This window comes from Oncorhynchus gorbuscha, linkage group LG17 (genome assembly GCF_021184085.1).
Source record: "Oncorhynchus gorbuscha isolate QuinsamMale2020 ecotype Even-year linkage group LG17, OgorEven_v1.0, whole genome shotgun sequence".
Classification (NCBI taxonomy): domain Eukaryota; kingdom Metazoa; phylum Chordata; class Actinopteri; order Salmoniformes; family Salmonidae; genus Oncorhynchus; species Oncorhynchus gorbuscha.
Window position 1 is genome coordinate 43446285 of NC_060189.1, and position 25837 is coordinate 43472121.

A 25837-nucleotide genomic window follows, 5' to 3' on the forward strand; every position below is an offset into this window, starting at 1 on the left:
GAGAGGGGAGAGAGACAGAGGAAAGAGCAGAAAGGGAGAGGAAAGAGGGGAGAGAGAGAGGGGAAAGAGGGGAGAGAGGAAAGAGAGGAGAAAGAGAGGAGAGGGGGAGAAAGAGAGGAGAGGGGGAGAATGGAGAAAGAGAGGAGAGGGGAGAGAGAGGGGAGAGAGGAAAGAGAGGAGAGAAAGAAAGGGGAGGGGGAGAAGGGAGAAAGAGAGAGGGAGGAAAGCGAGGAGAGAGGCCGGAGATAGGGGAGAGAGGGGAGAGGGGGAGAGAGGAAAAAGAGAGGAGAGGAAAGAGAGAGGAGAGGAAAGAGAGGAGTGAGAGGAAAGGAAAGAGAGGAGAGAGGAAAAAGCGAGAGAGGAAAAAGAGAGGAGAGGGGAGAAGAAAGAGAATGAGAGGGAATGAGAGAGAGAGGGAGAGAGAGGAGATGGGAAAGAGGGAGAGAGAGGAGAAAGAGAGTAGAGAGGAAATAGAAGAGAGAGGGAGGGGGAGGGGAGAAGGTAGAGAAAGAGGGAGGGAGGAAAGAGAGAATGAGAGAGAGAGGAGAGAGGGGAAAGAGGAGAGAGGGGAAAGAGGAAAGAGAGGAGAGGGGAAAGAGAGGAGAAAGGAAAGAGAGGAAAGGGAGAGGAGAGAGAGCTGAGAGGAAAGAGAGAGAGAGAGAGCTGAGAGGAAAGAGAGAGGAGAGAGGAAAGAGAGGAAAGAGAGGAAAGAGAATGAGAAAGAGAGGAGAGGGAATGAGAAGGAGGAGAGAGAGGAGAGAAAGGAAAGACAGGAGCGGGAGAGAAAAAAGAGAGGAAAGAGAGAGGAGATGGGAAGAGAGGAAAGGGAGAGGGGAGGGGAGAGAAAGAGAGGGAGGAAAGTGAGGGGAGAGGGGAAAGAGGGGAAAGAGAGGAGAAAGAGAGTAGAGAGGAAATAGAAGAGAGAGGGGAGGGGGAGGGGAGAAGGTAGAGAAAGAGGGAGGGAGGAAAGAGAGAATGAGAGAGAGAGGAGAGAGGGGAAAGAGGAGAGAGGGGAAAGAGGAAAGAGAGGAGAGGGGAAAGAGAGGAGAAAGGAAAGAGAGGAAAGGGAGAGGAGAGAGAGCTGAGAGGAAAGAGAGAGGAGAGAGGAAAGAGAGGAAAGAGAGGAAAGAGAATGAGAAAGAGAGGAGAGGGAATGAGAAGGAGGAGAGAGAGGAGAGAAAGGAAAGACAGGAGCGGGAGAGAAAAAAGAGAGGAAAGAGAGAGGAGATGGGAAGAGAGGAAAGGGAGAGGGGAGGGGAGAGAAAGAGAGGGAGGAAAGTGAGGGGAGAGGGGAAAGAGGGGAAAGAGAGGAAAGAGAGAGAGGAAAGTGAGGGGAGAGGGGAAAGAGAGAGAATGAGAGAGGAGAAAGAGAGGAAAGAGAGAAGAGAGAAAAAAGAGGAAAGAGGAGAGAAAAAAGAGGAAGAGAGGAGAGAAAAAAAGAGGAAAGAGAGAGGAGAGAAGAAAGAGGAAAGGAAAGAGAAGAGAGAATGAGAGAGAGAGAGAAAGAGGAGAGATAATATGAGAGAGAGAATGAGAGATGAGCGAGAGCGAGACACTTGACTTTTCCTCTCTAACAGTATCACTATGCAACAGCAGGACTGCTGAAAACCCCTTAAGCCTCGGAATAAGGACATTTAAATGATGTTGTAAAGCCTTATCCATTATAAAAAGGGATATGTGTCTATGAAATGGGACATATAGAAAAGGGGAAGCACACTAAGATAGTTCCACAAGGCCTACAACCAAAATAATATACATGGCACCACACAAGCTCCATGTACACAATATGCCAATCAGGTTAGGCAGACCAAATAATTCCATCACAATCTCCCCTCTACTGACTGGGCTAGCATTACAAGACCGCCGTGTACACACACACACACACACACACACACACACACACACACACACACACACACACACACACACACACACACACACACACACACACACACACACACACACACACACACACACACACACACACACACACACACACACACACACACGTGTACATACACAGGATCCGAGTAGCTAGATGGCACTGCAGCCTGAGGGCTCCCTGCTCTTTCCCCTCTTAACTCAATCATACTAAAGTTTCACTCTCGCCCATCCGAGCCTAACTCACTTCCTCTCCTCATCCCTTTCCTTGTTCACCCACCCCCAACACCCCTCAAGCCCGAGCCTCCATCACTCCACAGAAATCAGCCAAATCAGAACCAAACACAAACCATAGAAAAAAACACATTTGGCCACAATATCTACTGAAAACATGGCAAAAAAAGTTCAAATCATCCCAAAAAGGATTGTGTGGCTTAATGACTTGGATTGAAGTTTCTTGGAGATGATTTGGGCATGACATTTAAAACATGCTAATATCAGGTTGAGTTACAGTCGCTATTGGTTGAAAAAAAATGCTCAATTTAGCGGATGCCGGCAGTGACCATTTAAACAAACAGAGCATGAAACATCCAGAGGGGTACAGAACCAAACTAAAGGGCTACGCAAGTCAGGCTAGGCTGCAAGCGAAGGACCGCAAAACCTCATCATTGTTAGCGTCTCCCTTCCCTGTGAGGTTGAACATACGTCCACTCCGTATCTACAGTGGGGAGAACAAGTATTTGATGCACTGACGATTTTGCAGGTTTTCCTACTTACAAAGCATGTAGAGGTCTGTAATTTTTTTATCATAGGTACACTTCAACTGTGAGAGACGGAATCCAAAACAAAAATCCAGAAAATCACATTGTATAATTTTTAAGTAATTAATTTGCATTTTATTGCATGACATTAAGTATTTGATACATCAGAAAAGGTACAGAAACCTTTGTTTGCAATTACAGAGATCATACGTTTCCTGTAGTTCATGACCAAGTTTGCACACAATGCAGCAGGGATTTTGGCCCACGCCACGACCCATCTTCAATGCTCTTACTGAGGGAAGGAGGTTGTTTGCCAAGATCTCGCGATACATGGCCCCATCCATCCTCCCCTCAATACGGTGCAGTCGTTCTGTCCCTTTTGCAGAAAAGCATCCCCAAAGAATGATGTTTCCACCTCCATGCTTCACGGTTGGGATGGTGTTCAAATCAAATCAAATGTATTTATATAGCCCTTTGTACATCAGCTGATATCTCAAAATGCTGTACAGAAACCCAGCCTAAAACCCCAAACAGCAAGCAATTCTGGTGTAGAAGCACGGTGGCTAGGAAAAACTCCCTAGAAAGGCCAGAACCTAGGAAGAAACCTAGAGAGGAACCAGGCTATGTGGGGTGGCTAGTCCTCTTCTGGCTGTGCCGGGTGGAGATTATAAGGGGTTGTACTCATCCTTCTTCTTCCTCCAAACACGGCGAGTGGAGATTAGACCAAAAAGCTATATTTTTGTCTCATCAGACCACATGACCTTCTCCCATTCCTCCTCTGGATCATCCAGATGGTCATTGGCAAACTTCAGACGGGCCTGGACATGCGCTGGCTTGAGCAGGGGGACCTTGCATGTGCTGCAGGATTTTAATCCATGGCGGCGTAGTGTGTTACTAATGGTTTTCTTTGAGGCTGTGGTCCCAACTCTCTTCAGGTCATTGACCAGGTCCTGACGTGTAGTTCTGGGCTGATCCCTCACCTTCCTCATGATCATTGATGCCCCATGAGGTGAGATCTTGCATGGAGCCCCAGACCGAGGGTGATTGACCGTCATCTTGAACTTCTTCCATTTTCTAATAATTGCGCCAACATTTGTTGCCTTCTCACCAAGCTGTTTGCCTATTGTCCTGTAGCCCATCCCAACCTTGTGCAGGTCAACAATTTTATCCCTGATGTCCTTACACAGCTCTCTGGTCTTGGCCATTGTGGAGAGGTTGGAGTCTGTTTGATTGAGTGTCTGGACAGGTGTCTTTTATACAGGTAACGAGTTCAAACAGGTGCAGTTAATACAGATAATGAGTGGAGAACAGGAGGGCTTCTTAAAGAAAAACTATGTCTGTGAGAGCCGAAATTCTTACTGGTTAGTAGGTGATCAAATACTTATGTCATGCAATAAAATGCAAATTAATTCCTTAAAAATCATACAATGTGATTTTCTGGATTTTTTGTTTTAGATTCCATCTCTCACAGTTGAAGTGTAGCAATGATAAAAAATTACAGACCTCTACATGCTTTCTAAGTAGGAAAACCTGCAAAATCGGCAGTGTATCAAATACTTGTTCTCCCCACTGTACTTCCCGAACCTTGCTCTGTTCTCTGTTATAGGACTTTGACACTACACATCCACTCTGGGCTGTTACAACGATGCCGTTTTGTTTACGGCCGCGTTGTATTGTACATGCTCAGAAAGGTTAATGACTAGCAGATGCACCGTTGGTTATGTTCTAGCTGCGATCGGGGGGGGGGGGGTCAGGCGTGTTGTGTTGTAGGGTTCAATGCAACATGCCAGGCTCGCTGCTTCTTGGTGAACAGAACAGAACCCGCCAACAGCCCAATGGAGCAGAGGGTGTTCGGCACCGTGTGTGAGCGCTGTGCACCACCAGTGTTTGGTTGGCTCTGAAATGTATGAGCAACATCATTTCATGCACAAGCGGCAAGGAATCTCACTCACATCTCCCACATTGCTAAGAGTAGGACTGTGTGTGTGCGTGTGTGTGTGTGTAGGCTGGTTTACGCAAGCATCACTCCAACGCAAAGCTGCTGGAACAGTTTCCAAGTATTTGTGTAAGTCTTTTCCACACATCCCCCCAGCGGTTCCTGCTAGAAAAACAGCAAATGAGGGGAAAATAAACGGGGAGGAAAAAGCAGCAAAAACTAATTAAGGTGAGCGACACTGAGTAGAGAAGGACACCCTCCTAGGTAATACCACACAATCCCAGATCAACCCATAGCCCCCAACCCCTACAGTTGAGCTACCTGTGTCGCTCTATGCAATACGGTGAGAATTCCATCTTACCATCTGATCTATCTTCTCAGATCGATCTTCTCAGATCGATCACGGCCACAAGTGGGTCTATTTGCTTCTTGTTTTTTTATTCCTTGATGTGTAAGTGACAGAGTAACACGTCTGGGAGAGTCTGCAAGGGCACACTCTCAACCTGCGGCGAGAAAGCACAGGAACACAGGGTAGGGAAGCTCGGCGCCGACAGGGACACTATTTCTTCGCGGTCAGACTGTCAGCGAGGAGAGGCGGAGGGGTTTGACAGTCAGGGCAGGTCATTTGGCAACCATCCATGTCACGCCCCGTTGGACTCAGGTTGTGTCTCTTAATTGGTCGGGGGGGGGGAGTGACACCCTCCATCAACACCCAACGACTAATAGCCTGGTAGTCATTAGTGCACAAAACGTAGCAAAACGTTTCAGCAATGGAAAAACAAAACGCACGTGTTTCTTATTGAACAGTCCCTCGTCCCTCTCTAAAGTCTATTTTCCTCCCTTTGGTGCCTATTGAATACGACCCTGCTACAAGCCACAGCCCTGGCCATTTATTTCCTGCCACTGCCTCTTGCCGCCCAGCCCGGACCAGTACAATGATGAATGGCCACAAGCTCCATTCAATTACGCCCAAAGTGCGAAGAGGCAGGAACAATGGAGACTGTCCTGGACTGTGCTGCCGTGAGCGCGGCAGGCGCAGGGCCGTCCTGGGCACAGGCCAGCCCCCTCTTGCATTCTTTGCGACAATTTAGGCTAATTAGCATCAACTCCTGCTTCATCCATCATCCTCCTCAAGAAACATAAACCAAGTGTCAGCTCTAGCGTAACAAACAGATCGCCCAGCTACTTAACACAAATTATTCTTACATGAAACGCCGCTTCTCAGGCAACATCCCCCCCCCCCCCTTTAGGCCATCTGGGGCGAACAGAGAGAGAGAGAGAGAGACAGAGAGAGACAGAGAGAGAGAGAACTATTAAAATTGAAGACATATGTTTCAGTCAAGTTCAACTCCCCAGACTAGCTGTGGCTGACGCGGTGACAGTTTCCCCCCATCAGTGGGAGGGGTGTGGGTGTGTGTGTGTGTGTGTGTGTGTGTGTGTGTGTGTGTGTGTGTGTGTGTGTGTGTGTGTGTGTGTGTGTGTGTGTGTGTGTGTGTGTGTGTGTGGTGTGTGTGTGTGTCTAAGGCTGATGGATTGCAACCTGTTGTAATAAAATGTAAATAAAGTGTCCAGGTAAAAGTACAAAGTGGCTGAGCTTAGTCCCCGGATGCTGGAGCTTGGACACCCCCTCCCCGATTGACACCTCTGGGTAAGTTACTGTGACTATAGAGAAGACGGAGTGCTGTCTGTCAATGTTTTATTGGCTTTCAGAAGTACCAGCCATTTTGAGTCAAATGACAATTTGATACAGAGAGAGAGAGATATGACATAATATAAACCTTAATCTTAAGCCTGTATAAAGGCCCACCATACAAGTTATAAAGCATTATATAAAGGCTTGAAGTTTTTTTTAAAGGGAGAGAAAATAAGGAGGGACAAGCTTTGTCAATGTGGTATTAATGACACTCGAGAACTGACACATTAAGACATTTTAAGTGGGCCCAGAAATGTGCCCCTAAAAAAAGAATTGAAATAAATCACCATTTAAAGAACCCAGACATTGTTTGATCAAATTTACAGGGTTTATTTGAATTAAAACTAAAAGGAGCCGGTTGATCACCTGGAAATTCCCCAACAAAATGTAAAACATACTAATACTGTTTAAGAATCAACATTCAAGACGTTGCGGTTTCATTAAAATGCAATTCTACACATATCTTTCAATCTGATCTCAACTCTTACCATCAGTTATGGGGCCTAACTGATAAACAAATGGAAACTAATTGACATGAATTCATTTAGAGTAAATAATGCGTCTTAGATTGAAGGCAATGCAAAACACTGCTGACTCTGCATTGCTGATATGTGTGAATGTACCCGAGGTAGGTTGTGAAAATTATTTGAATTACTATCAAACCCCCTCCCTTGTGTTGAAGCCTTATTTTAAAACGGATTATATAGTTTATTCCCTTCATCAAGCTACAGAAAATACCCTATAATGACAAAGCAAAAAAACTGGGTTATAGAATATTTCCAGATGTGACTCTTGGCATTCAGTCCAAAGAGTTCAATCTTGGTTTCATCAGACCAAATAATCTTGTTTCTCATGGTCAGAAAGTCTTTAGGTGCCTTTTGGCAAACTCCAAGTGGGCTGTCATGTGCCTTTTACTGAAGAGTGGCTTCCGTCTGGCCACTCTACCATAAAGGCCTGATTGGTAGAGTGCTGCAGAGATGGTTGTTCTTCTGGAAGGTTCTCCCCATCACCACAGATGAACTCTAGAGCTCTGTCAGAGTGACCATTGGGTTCTTGGTCACCTCCCTGACCAAGGCCCTTCTCCCCCGATTGCCCATTTTGGCCATGCGGCAAGCTCTAGGAAGAGTCTTGGTGGTTCCAAACTTCTCCCATTTAAGAATTAGGGCCACTGTGGTCTTGGGGGGCCTTCAAAGCTGCAGAAGTTTTGTGCCTCGACACAATCGTGTCTCGGAGCTCTTTGGACAATTCCTTCGACCTCATAGCTTGGTTTTTACAATGACATGCACGGTCAACTGTGTGACCTTATATAGACAGGTGTCTGCCTCTCCAAATCATGTCCAATCAATTGCATTTACCACAGGTGGACTCCAACCAAGTTATAGAAACTTCGAGGATGATCAATGGAAACAGAATGCACCTGAGCTCAATTTCGAGTCTTATAACAAAGGGTCTGAATACTGAACAAGCAAATAAGTAATAAGAGTTCTGGGTTGTGTTTTTTGCAAAAATGTCTAAAAACTTATTTTAGCTTTGTCATTATGGCGTATTGTGTGTAGATTGATTAGGATTTTTTGTATTTAATCAATTTTAGAATAAGGCTGTAATGTAATAAAATGTGGAAAAAATAAAGGGGTCTGAATGCATTCCGAATGCACTACGGCACCAAAAGTATGTGGACACCTGCTTGTCAAACATCTCATTCCAAAATCATGGACATTAATATGGAGTTGATCTCCCCTTTGCTGCTAGAACAGCCTCCACTCTTGATTTGCTCAGTGACCTGCTTCCATTCAGCCCCAAGAGCATTAGTGAGGTCGGGCACTGATGTTGGGTGATTAGGCCTGGCTCGCAGTCAGCGTTTCAAATTCTCCCAAAGATGTTCGATGGGGTTGAGGTCAGGAATCTGTGCAAGTCAGTCAAGTTCTTCCAAACAAAACATTTCTGTATGGACCTGCTGAAACAGGAAAGGGCCTTCACAAAACTGTTGTCACAAAGTTGGAAGCACAGAATTGTCTAGATTCTCATTGTATGCTGTAGTGTTAAGATGTACCTTCAACGGAACTAAGGGGCCTAGTCTGAACCATGAAAAACAGCCTCAGATCATTATTCCTCCTCCACCAAACTTTACAGTTGGCACTATGCATTGGGCCAGGTAGCGTTCTCCTAGCATCCAACAAAACCAGATATTCCGTTGGACTGCCAGATGGTGAAGCTCCACTGCCCCAGAGGCCAATGACTGCGACCTTTACACCACTACAGCCGACACTTGGCATTGCGCATGGTGATTTTAAACTTGGTGCGGCTGCTCGGCCATGGAAACCCATGTCATGAAGCTCCAGATGAACTGTTCTTGAGCTCACGTTGCTCCCAGAGGCAGTTTGGAACTCAGTAGTGAGTGTTGCAACCGAGGACAGACCATTTGTATGCGCTACATGCTTCAGCACTCAACGGTCCCATTCTGTGAGCTTGTGTGGCCAACGCCTTCGCGGTTGAGCAATCGTTGCTCCCAGTCGTTTTCACTTCACAATAACAACACTTACAGTTGACCGGGGCAGCTTTAGCAGGGAAGAAATTTGAAGGTCACTGAACTCTTCAGTGGGGCCATTCTACTGCCAATGTTTGTCTATGGAGATTGCATGTCTGTGTGCTCGATTTTATACACCTGTCAGCAATGGGTGTGGCTGAAATAGCCGAATACACTAATTTGAATGTGTCCACATACTTTTGTATATATAGTGTATACACACACACAGACACGCTTACATTGGTCAATTTTCCATTTCCTTTTTGATGTGATGCAGCGTGTGACATACTCAGCTAATTAGCGAGGACGTTTGGCAGGAGAGGCTTGTGGTTGTTAGAGGGCCGATGGCAAACCTCTCGCTCCCACCAGCACAGCATTGCTTGCTAACTATGAACTCTGCAAACTCACAATGACAAATAAACCCCTCCTCTGCTATGTTTCAAATGACATGGGGCCCTGGTCAAAAGTAGTGTGCCGTGTAGGGAATAGGGTGCCGCTCAACAGCTAAAAATGCCACTTTACAAAAGAACAAAAATGGAGCTAAATCAAAACGACAGTGGGTCATCTCTCTTTCCTCTCGACATTTTATTCCACAGTGAAACGCACCACGGTGAGACGGGGGAAAGATTCACAGAACCAGTCTGACCTTGGTTATAATATTATTTGAAATAATTTTTATTCGCTGGGCTTAATCGAGCTTTCCTGTTGGAATGAGACCAATAGAAAATCCCCAAAAGTGTAAAAGTAGGATTTAAGGAGGTGGCAACTCCAGGCAAGCTAAAGAAAATACAAGTATTTGAAAGCTTTCAAATGTTATTTTAACCCAGGTCTGGAACCAGTTCTGACAGGTATGTAGCCTATGGCAGCATCCCAAATGGCATCCTATTCCCTGCATAATGAACTACCTTTGACCTGAGCCCTATGGGGAATAGGGCCACTATAGAGGGCAGTGGTTCCCAAACTGGGGGTCCAGGTGGGTCACGGGACGACATTGTGTGTTGGAAAAATATACAGTACCAAGTCAAAAGTTTGGACACACCTACTCAGTCAATGGTTTTCTATATTTGTACTATTTTCTACATTGTGGAATAATAGTGAAGACATCAAAACTATGAAATAACGCATATGGAATCATGTAGTAACCAAAAAATGTGGGAAACAAATCTAAATATATTTCATATTGGAAATTCTTCAAAGTATTGACCCTTTGCCTTGATGACAGCTTTGCACACTCTTGGCATTCTCTCAACCAGCTTCATTGAGGTAGTCACCTGGAATGCATTTCATTTAACAGGTGTGCCTTCTTAAAAGCTCATTTGTGGAATTTCTTTCCTTCTTAATGCATTTGAGCCAATCAGTTGTGTTGTGACAAGGTAATGGTGGTATACAGAAGATTGCCCTATTTGGGTAAAAGACCAAGTCCATATTATGGCAAGAACAGCTCAAATAAGCGAAGAGAAACGACAGTCCATCATTACTTTGAGACAGGAAGGTCAGTCAATGCGGACAATTTCAAGAACATTGAAAGTTTCTTCAAGTGCAGTCGCAAAAACCATCAAGCGCTATGAAACCTGCTCTCATGAGGACCGCCACAGGAAAGGAAGACCCAGAGTTACCTACAATCAGCAAAATAAAAGGCCGCCATTCATAAAAAATATATATGTTTAAGCATAAGAACATAGCTGTCAAAATAGGAAATTTGCTTTTTTAATTTTTTAAAACTTATTCTTTGTTCTGCGTATGTTTTTTCCACCTCTTAAAACCTATGGTGGATCGTGACTCAAAAGACACTGAAATTGACGAGTCACAAAGCAAAAAAAAGTTGGGAAACCCCTGATATAAGCAATGGGGTGCCATTTGGGACGCAGCGTATAGAAGAGGAGTGGGCTTAGTTCCTAGCCGAGGTGAGAGTGGAAGATTAGAACAGTCAAGCTCATTCCCGCCAAACCTCAACCTCAGGATGATGAAACACACCGTTTGCCCTTGAGACATGCCTGGCCGAGAGCCAACAATAATTCTCATTCAGTCTTGAATAAGGCAAATATGAGCTCCTTTTTTCTCACTCTTACAGTACCCTAAGATCAACTGCAATGGGAAAAAATGAAAATAAAGGCAAAAAAAATATTATAATCGTGTATCTGTTCCAAATGGCATCCTATTCCCTATACAGATCCCTATGGGCCCTGGTCAAAACTAGTGTACTACATAGGGAATTAGGGTGCCATTTGGGACTTCAACATAGCTCTGCTCTGGAAGGACTAATAAATGAACTGGTTTTTGTCGTTTAGTCAGCTCACTGCTTCACTTGGAATGACGCTCGATTCGACCCACGCGCAAAACACCCATTTCCCTCTCCGCACGCTCGCACACTCCATTTCTTTCCCACCAACCTCAATATTTCATGCAGGTTTTTTTTTGTTGGTATGTCGCTCTTTTTCCGCCCTGTTCTTTTCTGATTGATATCACCAGTGGCGTACCTCAGTTTCGCGAGGCCCCCCCCATAAGGTCTGAAAAAAGCCAAACCCACCGCCAAAACGCCTGTGGGCCCCCCTGTCTCACACACAACATGTTAGGCTTCTGAACACCTCTCTGTCAGCATTCCAAATGGCACACTATTCCTTATTATAGTGCACTACTTTTGACCAGCGCTCTCGCCAAAGGTAGGGGCCTGCATAGGGAATAGGAATTGGGATGCAATCTGACTGAATGACTCTCATATCATTAAACGCAACAGCGGACCACGAGCAACGCAGCCCGCAGGACAATCCAGTCTCTCCTGCTTCCATATTCATGAAACGTCTCTTCCGCTCCTCCCTCCCCCTCTCACTTTCTTCCTGAATAGCTCTATCGGCCAACACTCGCCTCTCCCTCTGTATCGGTGCCATTTCATCCCCCTCTCCCTGTCTGTCTGACCTGGTCCCTGATCTGAAATACTGTTCCCCTCTCGATCTGTCATTTTCTAGCTGTTCTCTGTCCAGCTCCCGCTCAAAATCAGACAGAAGTCTGGGAAGTGGGAGCAAATGCAGAGCACATGCAGAGCACATGACCAATGTGCTTGGAGAAAAGATTCTTAAAGTAAAGAAAATTAACTGAATTTCAAAAGTATAGAGAATTTAATTAAAGAAGAGAATTGTGTATTCCATTTTGAGGATGGGAAATGTGCTCCAGAAAATAAATACTATCATTACTATTACAATAATGTCTTGTGTGTATGAGTACTGTATACAGTGTGCATGTGTACTGTATACAGTGTGTATGTGTACTGTATACAGTGTGTATGTGTACTGTATACAGTGTGTATGTGTACTGTATACAGTGCAGTATGTGTTAAGGACTTAAAAGCACTACTACACTTGCATGCGTGAGCATGTGTTTGAGGAAGGAGGGGGCGTCCTCTGGGCTGACACTTGGGGGGGTGGATTCAGGTGCTGCTCATTTGTCAGAACTTTCAGAGGCAGATTTCCAGGGAAAGAAAACAAAGCCCGATCCATTTCCTCACAAACGGCTCCCCGCGAGCGGGCAGGGCCGTGGAGCTAGGCTGGGGGGGGGGGGATTCCAGAAGAAGGTTGAGCCACCCCAGCCCGAGCCTCGTACCCTAGGACGAGGATGTTTTGGTTAGAAAACACACTCCCTCAGCCTCCTCCCTCTGATTGACCCGGTCCCCTTTCCACTTATTTAGAAAAGTCAACAGCCATCTTATCAAGTCTAAAATGTGTATTAATAATAATTTATGATAAAATGTATAAGTAATACAAGTTTACATTACTCATATGTAAAAAAAAAAATGCATTACAATAATTTATATATTTAGGTAATTATTCTTCTATAACAATATTTTTTAATTTACTGTTTGTTATGCATTTACTTAATTTCATTTAAAAAATGTAATGCAATCTGCCTGTTCAAAAAGAAAAGTTTTATTGTATCAAACTTTGCCAGAAATGTACAACTACAAGGCATAACAATTCCACTTTCGCTACAGATGCATTTCTGAACAACTAGAATATAAAAACAATATTACATTTGGGTACAAAATGTAGATTTGACTAAACAAAACATTTCCTCAAATAAATCAGAACAAAATCAGAGCATAGAAAAGAGAAATGGTCTGTGTAGAACCACGTGACGACATTACCTTTAAGAAAAACCTCGCTATCAACTCAGTCATTTTAGAAAATCATGACGGGTGTGTGTGTGTGTCTAGTGTTTCTCTATGGGTGTGTGCGCGCGCATGTGTGATTATGCATGCTTGCGTCTCCGTTTCGATGCATCCTTGAGTGTGTCAGTCTGCATTGGTGTGGATATGAGCTGATAAATTGGTGGCTGGTGCAGATTGTCCCCTGGGCCCCATATGTTGAGGCTGCTGCAGCACAGAGAGCAGAGAGATCCGTTATGAAATGCACCCCAGTGAACAGCCATTCAGAGGAGAACATAGCACTGGGCTCCACTGAAGTCCGCTTCCTGGGGGGCAGCTAGCCAGAGTGAAGACGGAAAATCCTAATGCAGCAAAGGAAGACGTTTAGTTTGGGAGTCATCACCTCCCCTGCAACAAACACACACACGTACAGTACCAGTCAAAGGTTTGGACACACCTACTCATTCAAGGGGTTTCCTTTATTTGGACTATTTTCTACATTTGCAGAATAATAGTGAGGACATCAAGACTACAAAATCACATCTGGAATCGTGTAGTAACCGGAGCGTTAACCCAATCAAAACATATTTTATATTTAAGATTCTTTCAAGTAGCCACCCTTTGCCTTGATGACAGCTTTGCACATTCTTGGCATTCTCTCAACCAGCTTCACCTGGAATGCTTTTCCAACCGTCTTGATTGAGTTCCCACATATGCTGAGAACTTGTTGGCCGCTTTTCCTTCACTCTGCCGTCCAACTCATCCCAAACCATCTGATCCAGCACTCCATCACTCTTCTTCTTGGTCAAATAGCCTTTACACAGCCTGGAGGTTCTCCTGTAGAAAAACAAATTATAGTCCCACTAAAAGCAAACAAGATGAGCAAAATTTGGACTCATCGGACCAAAGGACAGATTTCCAGCGTTTGTGTGTTTCTTGGCCCAAGCAAGTCTCTTCTTCTTATTGCTGTCCTTTAGTAGTGGTTTCTTTGCAGCAGTTCAACCATGAAGGTCTGATTCATGCAGTCTCCTCAGAACAGTTGATGTTGAGATGTGCCTGTTACTTGAACTCTGTGAACCATTTATTTGGGCTGTACTCCAATGAACTTATCCTCTGCAGCAGAGGTAACTCTGGGTTTTCCTTTCCTGTGGCGGTCCTCATGAGAGCCAGTTTCATCATAGTGCTTGATGGTTGTTGCCACTGCACTTGAAGAAACATTCAAAGTTCTTGAAATGAGCTGAAATGAGCTGTTCTTGCCATAATATGGACCTGGTCTTTTACCCAAATAGGGATATCTTCTGTATACCACCCCTACCTTGTCACAACACAACTGATTGGCTCAAATGCAATAAGAAGGAAAGAAATTATATAAATTAACAAGTAACAAGACACACCTGTTAATAGAAATGCATTCCAGGTGACAACTTTGTGAGGCTGGTTGAGAGAATGCCAAGAGTGTGCAAAACAGTCATCAAGGCAAAGGGCAGCTATTTGGAAGAATCTCAAATATAAAATATATTTTGATTTGTTTAACACTTTTTTGGTTACTACATGATTCCATATGTGTTATTTCATAGTTCTGAGGTCTTCACTATTATTCTACAATGTAGAAAATAGTAAAAAGAAAAGAAAAACCCTTGAATGAGTAGCTGTTCTAGACCTTTGGACCGGTAGTGTATGTACGTACACACATGCACACACACACCTGAACTTAAGTGTTAGGATATAAAATCACCTCCCCCGCGGATCCACATGAAGAACATTTGGAATCTCCCTTGTAAGAGACCAGTCATATTTTCCCCCTTTTGAAGACATTAACATCAATATTTCACCCCGGCCCCATCCAGCCCCTTGACTTAGCGTGTCCCAAATGGCACCCTATTCCCTTTGTCATGCAATGAGGGCCCTGGTCAAAAGTGGTGCACTATAAAGGGAATACGGTGCCATTTGGGACGCAGCCACAATGGAAACGGCGCCTCACCGACCTGTGTGTTCTGTCCTGCCAAAGGCTTCTGGGGGATTCTTCCTATCGAGAAAGCATCTGTCACGGATCTCATCATCGCAGAGGAGAGCAGACCGGCTGAGCAGAGAGGTCTTTAGTAGGCACACGTGCAAACACGAGCGCTCAGTGGTTGGTCAGCCCACTGAGCACACAAAACACTGATAATTTAACCTTGCTCAACCCCCCCCCCCCCCATCCATTGCTCTCTTCCGCCCTCCTTCCTCCTCTCCTCCCTTGTCCACTACTCTTCTTCTCCCCCCTGGACCCAAACAGCTCCTGGGCTCCCTTCCCTGTGTGGTCTGTCCACTACTTCCTAACATACTGATCACAGTGTGAATTCCCGTTGTTGGAAAACCATACAGGTAATAGATCAATATGAACAGAAAACTGGATAGGTTTGGAGTCCGATTAGTAGGAAAGGAAAAGGCATGTAATCTCACATTGTTTGATGTGGATTTGCGAGCCATTGCAAGCCATTGCGAGCCATACCGAGACTTTCCCAGTAGGACACGTCAAATGATGTGCGACTTGACACAGCTGGTGAAGACATATGTGAGCCTTTCAACGCCTCACAGTCGCACAGCAGTAGCTACCGACCGGGACTGAAGATTAGGCGAAAGCCCTTGGAACCATTGACCTGACACCTGCAGCGTAATGGAATGTCTTTTCTCTGTGATGAACTCACATTACACATGGGATGTAATCTGGTGTGACAATACTGTAGTCTTTCAGGGACAAGAAGAGGGGTGAGGCATACCCACGGTGGTACCGCAACAAGGATGGGAAGTCGTTTGCATTGCTTTTAACATTTACATTTAAGTCATTTAGCAGACGCTCTTATCCAGACCGACTTACAAATTGGACATCTTTGTCAGTTGATATACAAAAGGAATAACATTGTATCACATTGACAGCTATACCGCACCCCCCGTAAATCTGTGTGTTTGGAGGCCTCTCGTGATTTTGGCGAAAACTCAAGTCAATGTCATGCCCTGAAAAATGTTAACGGGTGTACAAGTGCGCTCCTGATGCAAAGCAAGTAGTGTTTCGCCATCAACATAGCTCTCTTCTGCCCTCTAGACTCACAGAGAATGTTAGTCAAAAGGGTGACTTGGGTTGCTAGCGTAATGGTTGGCTTATAGCTTATGCTACATTTAAGCTAAGCGTAAACCAAAGCACAGTAATGGTGTAAAAATCTATGGTGTGATTTCCTCCAGACCTTTCAATTTCTTTCAATGTCCAGATTGTAACACACAGCGACTAAGTCTGAATACGGCCTTCAACCAATTGTAACTGAATTCATCCAAAATAAAATGCTAATTTTCATTTTTTCCATTGCAAAACATTTTATAGAGCTTTGCTACAGCCCAGTGCTCTGAAGACAGCCCAGAGGTGAGTCAGTCCAATCACATTGACAGTAGCTGTAAACAATAGGTACAACCCAGTTGGTTACTAACTACTTAAGTTGAATCAATGTACTGATTGTAAGTCGCTCTGGATAAGAGCCTCTGTCAGATGTTTAAAATGTAATGTAACAATAGCTAGAGTACATTAGAGTTGAGTCAGTCCCCCCCCTCTGCCCGAGGGTCCCAGCCCCACCCTATAGGAGACACTGAACACTGGGGAACACAGAACACGAGGGAGGGGTGAAAACCACCGTGACAGAACCTGCTCATTTCCATGACCCAGCAACAGCTTTATATCTTCATATCCAGAGCATATTGGCTTTATTTCACAAAATAAAGCTGAGTCGCTGCCTTTGTCTTCACATGCACTTTCACGATTGTGACATTTGCGTTTGCCTTGATTTCACTGCGAGGCTCTTGCCCTCCTTGAAAGGAAAATGAAATTGTAAACAAATTCCAAATGAGTTCAGTTTTGTTCCTCACTATCAAATGTTACCTCTTCCTCCGCCAACGTCCTCCTCTTAAACCCATGTCATTCTCTACCAACTCAAGATCACACATAATCTAAAGTGTGTGTAAAAGTTGGAGCTTCCCCTAATCAAAGCCTGGTGGCAAGATCCTCTTTGACACACGCAAACAAAAGCTCACCCAGCGACCAGGCACACGGGATATTTTCCCCATGCAGTTAAGGTAAAAATTGGCTCACGGGCACAACAAATCACATTATGATTACTGCACTGGCCCAAACACTCATCTTGATACAGTTAACAAAGGGGGGAGGGAGGGAGGGAGAGGAGGCTGTATGCATGGTGAGAGCTCGTTTTTAAAACGGGATTTACATCTTGGCAGAGGATTACTGTAAAACACATTCTACCATCTTATCCAGAGAAACACACACACACACACACACACACACACACACACACACACACACACACACACACACACACACACACACACACAGGGAAAGTACATGATGCGCACTGACAAACACACAAGAGCACACACACAAACTCACTTTATACACACACACACACACCCCACAGTGCCATGTAATTCAAGGGTTGTTTCTTTTGGGCTTTTTTTGTTTGTGTTTTTTTGAGAGTACTTATTATGTTTATTTATATTTCTGTACTTCCAGTAGAAACAAGGTTTGTAATTATCTGAACTTTAGATTTTTTTGCATCAAATTCAGTTGCCTTAGTTAGATTTTATCTGACACAAAATGTTAAGAACAAACAAAAATCGGCTTTTGGCAATCACATCTATATCTGAACAATCACTGATAATACACATTACAAACTGGTTGGTTTGGCTCCTGGATGCTGACTGGCTGAAAGTCGTGGTATATCAGACCGTATACCATGGTTATTACCCCAAAAATATTTGTGCTAATCTAATTACGTTGGTAACCAGTTTATAATAGCAATAAGGCACCTTGGGGGTTTGTGGTATATGGCCAGGCACTCTGAGTTGCATTGTGCATACGAACAGCCCATAGCCGTGGTATACAGCCGTAGCCATATATCATACTCCCTCATCAATTATTGCTTAATTATACCATGGAATTGTTGAATACTCATTTCTGATTGGCTTGAAGGGCATTCTAGAGAGTGCATTATTTCCCTATAAAGCACGGAATAATTCAATGGCTATCGTTCATTCTTAGCCTACATGTTCTATGTTTGAGCTGCTTTTGAAAGCAAAAGTCAAATTGACAACATTATCGGCATTGTTCAATTCTATTTTTATAGCAAGCTAGGACTGATGGTTTGGTTAACTCACCTAGGAAGTCTGTTTGGTTACCAAGGGGCAATTCCACAATAATGGAATTACACCGACTGAGATTTTTCACTTTAAAATATATGCGCAACAAAAGTTTAAACCATGCAAGTCCGTGCACAATGACTACTTTGAAAAAAAATCTGCACAGAAAATGTCACAAAAACACATTTAGTGGGAGAACCGGCGCAGATGCAAAGTTTGGTAACAGAATTAAGGTAAAATCTCCCTCAGTGTTTTTATGCGACTACGTTTCCCAAAAACTGCTCCGAATGAAGATTGGAAGATGTATGCAGAAAGAACAAGGGTGTCAGCTGTGGAATGACACCCTGAATTTGAAGAAATGCCTTTTGGTTATTGAACTACCGTGGAATGACACCCTGAATTTGAAGAAATGCCTTTTGGTTATTGAACTACTGTGGAATGACACCCTGAATTTGAAGAAATGCCTTTTGGTTATTGAACTACCGTGGAATGACACCCTGAATTTGAAGAAATGCCTTTTGGTTATTGAACTACCGTGGAATGACACCCTGAATTTGAAGAAATGCCTTTTGGTTATTGAACTACCGTGGAATGACACCCGGTAAACGGAATTACATCATGGGTTCCCGATCTGTACTATACAGAAATACATCATTATGGATATGAATATTATTCTCTTCGTGGTGATGTATCCTAAACACAAGGTATAAATATGCAATATTCTTCTTTTGCATAAATTGGCTATTATATTCTATAAATTGGCTATTATATTCTATAAATTGGCTATTATATTCTATAAATTGGCTATTATATTCTATAAATTGGCTATTATATTCTATAAATTGGCTATTATTTTACATTCTACATTCCGGACCAAATCTGAAACAATCATAGATGTCCAAACTTGTGAAATGTAGACATCACAGTGAGGCACAGTGCAGTAGAGCACATCACAGTAAAGGACTCTACTCTAGAGTGCTCTACTGCACTGCACTCAAATATACTTTACTGTTATGTCCAAACTTGTGAAACATAGATGTCTATGATCGGTACAGGTATGTTCCGGGCCAGGGTGGACTGACCCAAATTTCAACATCCGTCAACGTTCAGTGTCGGCCGTTACTCAGTGGGCGAGGACGCTCGTTACAGGGAGGAGAGGGTAGGTATCATGGTAGTCAGAAAGAGCCAGGAGAAGTGAGATTTACTGGAGAGAGAAGAAAGAGCCAGGAGAAGTGAGATTTACTGGAGAGAGAAGAAAGAGCCAGGAGAAGTGAGATTTACTGGAGAGAGAAGAGAGAAAGAGAGAAAGAGAAAGAGAGAGAGAGAGAGAGAGAGAGAGAGAGAGAGAGACCGGCAGAGAGAGGGGTTGTCCAGACTGTTTTCACAGTCTTGCTTTGACCATCAGATGACAGAAAGAGAGAAGAAAAAACAAACTGTTATGAGCTGAACATAACAGTATGCCAATGAAAAGGAGAACAGTACCAGGTGATGCAACTGTGTTCTTAAAAAAACTGTAATACAGATTTGTTAACAGAATTACACGTTTTAAATCACTTAATAATATCAGTAAAAACCTTGACTAAAATCGTTAGGTCTGCCCTTACATGTTACTTCTGAACTTTCATTATTCTCCCTCCTCACGAGGGAGAGAAATGAGAAAATACGTGGGTTTTTGGTAACGGAATTACAAGGCAATGTCTCTTTAAGTCACAGAAGGCAAATCGTTTCTCCAAAATAAATAAGTGTTGATATTAGCTGGCAGGGGTCTTTACGTCAACATGTATTTCTAATACCTTTTAATAATATTTCTGGTAGATGTTGACGAAGACCCCTTTTCCATCTGTTTGACCAGAAATCAAACCTTTGCGTATTACTCATTTTCAGCATGGAAAATGGTTGGAGAAAAAAAATATGACTTCATTTCTTAAAAATATAGACTCTTAGCTTTCATTTGACATTCTCCTATGACCTTCACATTTTGCTGCTCATGAGTCCTTTTAGATGGAAATTCCCCAAGGCAACTACTGTAGCTACCTAGTAAACTCCCTAGCTACTTCAGTGGATGTTGAACACATTCAAACCACCAAATTAACACATTTCTTGTTGCAAATGTGTTAAGTTACAGCCGCGTTAAAAGCAGGATAATCAACTCTGGGCTCTCTGGAAAATAATGAGACTCCGTGGAAGGTTAGTTCCACTCCACCAGCACATCGTGGAACATAGCTTCCGCGTTGTGCATTCATTTCCATAGAAAGCATAGCTCCTTGCTGATTATCCCTTACGTAGTGGTCTCTAGTACAGTATAACAGATGCTACAGATTAGCAAGTTCATTGTCAAATAATAACTCACTTCCAAGGCATTGAGTCTGGTTTGCAGGCTTTGGCGATGGCAGGACAGAGCAGAGGGGATGGCAACATGGATGAAGATCTTGCTATAGACTAGCATCTGAAGTGGAGTGTTCTGTTTTATTAAAATGAAACCCAGCTAGCCGGATGGTGATGATCAGGGCGCGGTGCTGCCAAACACCACTCTTCTCAGGGAGCCTATACAGTACTTATTTTCCATTGTTACTTAATTAAATGGGTTCAGAAACAAAAGACTGGGCCTGCCTGTGCCTGGACAGGAGTGGTCTTACTGAAATATAGAGCTCTTCAAAACACAAAGAACATACGACAAAGACACAACGTGCACACACACACGGGCGTAGTCGTATACACACAGGGGCGCATGCACACACACAGAGAGAAGGGAACACACACTTTCTTCCAGGGTCACTCTAGCCTTGCCCCTTGACTACTTAGACTAAGTGCTCAATTAAGCATAGCTTGTTTAGCCGATTTCCTCATAGTTACCATATGCTGTAGTATGTATGCCTTCACATTTCTATTACAGAGGAATTCACTGAGATGGTCTGGCTGTTTCCTTAACATCTGTCCTCTTCTCCCCATTTACATTACCGGTGCAATTTCTTCAGAATGGAATATATTACTCCCCAAAAATATTTGGTTTCTGTCATTGAGTGCAGCGCTACAAACGGTGGAGTAAGTAGTAGAGGTCGGCCGAATAATTAGGTCCGATTTCATAACAATCGGAAATCGGTCATTTTGGAAGCAAATATATATATATATTTTTACACCTTTATTTAAATCTTTATTTAACTAGGCAAGTCAGTTAAGAACACATTCTTATTTTCAATGATGGCCTAGGAACAGTGGGTTAATTCAGTCTTGTTCAGGGGCAGAACGACAGATTTGACCTTGTCAGTTCAGGGATTCAATCTTGCAACCTTACTGTTAACTAGTCCAATGCTCTTAACCACCTGCCTCACGAGGAGCCTGCCTGTTACGTGAATGCAGTAAGAAGACAAGGTAAGTTGCTAGCTAGCATTAAACTTAAACTAGTAATATTGATTATGATTGATTTATCTAGCGTGTCCTGCGCTGCATATAAAATCGATGCAGTGCGCATTCGCGAAAAAGGACTGTCGTTGCTCCAACGTGTACCTCACCATAAACACCAATGCCTTTCTTAAAATCAATACACAGAAGTATATATTTTTAAACCTGCATATTTAGTTAAAAGAAATCCAGGTTAGCAGGCAATATTAACCAGGTGAAATTGTGTCACTTCTCTTGCATTCATTGCACGCAGAGTCAGGGTATATGCAACAGTTTGGCTCATTGTGAGCTAATTTGTCCGAATTTTACGTAATTATGACATAACATTGAAGGTTGTGCAATGAAACAGGAATATTTAGACTGATGCATGCCACCCTTTAGATAAAATACGGAACGGTTCCGTATTTCACTGAAATAATATGTCTTGTTTTCGAGATGTTAGTTTACGTATTCGACCATATTAATGACCTAAGGCTCGCATGTGTGTGTTATTATGTTATAATTAAGTCTATGATTTGATAGTCAGACTGCTGAGTGATGGTAGGCACCAGCAGGCTCGTAAGCATTCATTCAAACAGCACTTTCGTGCATTTTCCAGCAGCTCTGCTGTTTATGGGGGGGGGGGGGGGGGGGGTAATAGCGTTTCAAACATCACTCGCTCTGAGACTTGGGAGTAGTTGTTCCCCTTGCTCTGCATGGGTAACGCTGCTTCGAGGGTGTCTGTTGTCGTTGTGTTCCTGGTCCGAGTCCAGGTAGGAGCGAGGAGAGGTACGGAAGCTATACTGTTACACTGGCAATACCAAAGTGCCAAAACATCCAATAGTCAAAGGTATATGAAAAACAAATGGTATAGAGAGAAATAGTCTTATAATTCCTATAATAACTACAACCTAAAACTTCTTACCTTGGAATATTGAAGACTCCTGTTAAAAGGAACCACCAACTTTCATATGTTCTCATGTTCTGAGCAAGGAACTTAAATGTTAGCTTTCTTACATGGCACATATTGGACTTTTACTTTCTTCTCCAACATTTTGTTTTTGCATTATTTAAACCAAATTGAAAATGTCTCATTATTTATTTGAGGCTAAATTGTTTTATTGATGTATTATATTAAGTTAAAATAAGTGTTCATTCAGTGTTGTTTAATTGTCATTATTACAAATACATTTTTTAAATCGGCCGATTAAATCAGTATCTGCTTTTTTTGACCTCCAATAATCAGTATCGGCGTTGAAAAAATCATAAAATCGGTCGACCTCTAGTAAGTAGTGGATTTGCTGAGCATGGTTGAGGAGGATGTAATGTCATGCTGACCCAACCGAAGATTATTCACTAGACGTCAGAGAGGACATAAAAAGCATCATTACAATATTATACCCCATACAAAACGTTGTCACTGCACGCTACAGCCACCTCGACTGGATGAGTGCCCTCGTAATAATTGTACCGTGGTAAATGAGACTAGCGATAGTCCAGGGACAGCCTCCCATTTCGAAAAATCATAATTATCCTGCAGATTCTGCTCCTGTGTGTGTGTGTGTGTGTGTGTGTGTGTGTGTGTGTGTGTGTGTGTGTGTGTGTGTGTGTGTGTGTGTGTGTGTGTGTGTGTGTGTGCCTGTATTTGAGAGTGAATGTGTTTAATGCTAACTCTTCAGCATCACAATAAAGAAGTTTCCTCCTACACACTGCATCCTGTGGTCCCCCACTCAGTCAGTGAGGCAGTTCCATAAATCACCTTATTAAGATAACGTCAGCAGCTGGTCTGAGGGTCGTACATTACAGCACAGACTAAATCTCCACTAGACCACCCAACCGCTCTCTCATACACACAACTGCTGATTAAGAGGTAGCCTACGGTCCTCTTTTATGTTGACATTAGATACCTATTGAATGGCACATCATCTTCTTTGAGACAGAAATTGACGACCAAATTACTGCATAGGGCTGGGAATTGCCAGGGACCTCCCGATACGATTTTATCACGATACTTAGGTGACGATACGATATGAATTGCACTTCGAAACGCATCACGATTTTATGTGTATTGCGATTCGATACTGCGATTTTAAACTGTGATTCCATGTTCCAAACATATTGCTCACCATATGTCTGCTGCAGAGGGACAAGAGAGAAAATACGTTTTGATCGGTCATGGAAATAATCCAAATAAGTGTTGAAAACATAATATAATAATAATATATGCCATTTAGCAGACGCTTTTATCCAAAGCGACTTACAGTCATGTGTGCATACATTCTACGTATGGGTGGTCCCGGGAATCGAACCCACTACCCTGGCGTTACAAGCGCCATGCTCTACCAACTGAGCTACAGAAACATGTTGGCTCACCATTTAAAAAGATAATTGAGACCAGAAGGAGAAACACTGGAGTTTTGGTACAGGTATAGCCGACTAGCTAATGTTAACTACCTAGAAAAATATTCACTGAACAAAAAAAACGCAAGAAGTGTTGGTCCCATGGTTCAGGAGCTGAAATAAAAGATCCCAGAAATGTTCCATATGTACAAAAAGTTTCTCTCTCTCAAATGTTGTGCACAAATTGCATTTACATCCCTGTGAGTGAACATTTCCCCTTTGTCAAGATAATCTATCCACCAAACAGGTGTGGCATATCAAGAAACTGATTAAACAGAATGATCATTACAAAGGTGCACCTTGTGCTGGGTGACAAAAGGTCACTCTAAAATGGGCAGTTTTGTCACAACATAATTGGCATGCTGAATTTGTATTGTCCAACAGAGCTGTTGCTAGATAGGGAAATGAACATTAAATTATCATAAGCCTCATCCAATGTCTTTGTAGAGAAATCGGCAGTATATCCAACCGTCCTCACAACCGTAGAACATGTGAACCATGCAAGCCACGGACCTCCACATCCGGCTACATCCATAGCTTATGCCTGCCCATACCATAACCTCACCGCCACCATGGGGCACTCTGTTCACAACATTGACATCGGCAAACCGCTCACCCACACGACGCCATACACTCTCTCTGCTATCGTCCCGGTACAGTTGAAACTGTGATTTATCCACAAAGAGCACAGGTCTCCAGCTTGCCAGTGGCCATGGAAGGTGAGCATTTTCCCACTGAAGTCGGTTACGATGCCTAACTGCAGTCAGGTCAAGACCCCAGTGAGGACGACAAGCACGCAATTGAGCTTCCGAGACAGTTTCTGGCAGTTTGTGCAGAAATTATTTGGTTGTGCAAACCCACAGTTTCATCAGCTGTCTGGGTGGCTGGTCTCAGACAATCCCGCAGGTGAAAAAGCCAGATGTGGAGGTCCTGGGCTGACGTGGTTACACGTGGTCTGCGGTTGTGAGGTCGTTTGGACGTGCCGCCAAAATCTCTAAAACGACGTAGATAAATAAACATTCAAATCTCTGGCAACAGCTATGGTGAACATCTGCAGCCTTTTAGAGTGGCCTTTTATTGTCCCCTGCACAAGGTGCACCTGTGTAATGAACATGCTGTTTAATCAGCTTATTGCTATGCCACATCTGTCAGATGGATGGATTATCTTGGCAAAGGATAAATGCTCTCGAACAGGGATGTAAACAAAAATGCTTTTTGTGCATAATGAACCATTTCTGGGGTCTTTTATTTCAGCTCATGAAACATGGGACCAACACTTTACATGTTGTCGTTTTCTTATTTTTGTTCAGTTGTTCGTGCACACAACATCTTTTCTGGAGGCAAGCTGCCGAAGTCTACACCCCTTCGTCGGCGATTGGTCAACAGTAGGGATTCTTCAATAAAGTCTTTGTCGTCATTCAACGAGAGACGATTCATTTTCATGCCAATTTTTCCATTGAAGAATAATGCATGAAATATCTTAGGTGTAGAATTGCATGACTAAGAGCTCAGAAAAAACATGGAAATTATAGATTTCCTAGATTAATTCAGAACATTTTTAGTAAGTGTATACGGACTACGACGTCTCAAAAACAGACAAATAGTACTATTGCCACTTTTCCTCATTTTTTGAGCGAAGGTCTTTCAAGGGAGTATGCAAGCACATTCGTTCGGGTCAACCAGCCGAACTGAGGGATGCTGACGCCTTAAGACCACAGGGACATATCAAATCTATTTTGGGAAGCACAGGGTCCATGGGGCCATTTGTTCCCATTACCCTTCATGCATGGTTGCAGTCAACTGATTTCTACTGACGTTATGATCCTTCACATTTCCTGACTACAGTAATTAGGGGGACTAGGACAATAAATCTTTTGTTTATTTTTTTAAATGTTTGGTTGTGTTTTAATTGACCCCCCCCTCCCAATTCTAAAATGAGGGGAGTTTCTATCAG

The 25837-nt window shown here is 43.3% G+C and overlaps 1 long non-coding RNA gene across 1 annotated transcript in view; it reads right to left on the reverse strand.

The window, feature by feature from the left end:
- Window positions 1-12690: 12690 nt before the first annotated feature.
- The window catches only part of LOC124002207, a 33231-nt gene continuing 20084 nt past the window's right edge, over window positions 12691-25837 (reverse strand). The window contains exon 3 of the long non-coding RNA XR_006832948.1: window positions 12691-13292. This is a non-coding gene — a long non-coding RNA (uncharacterized LOC124002207). The remainder of the gene's footprint in view (window positions 13293-25837) is intronic.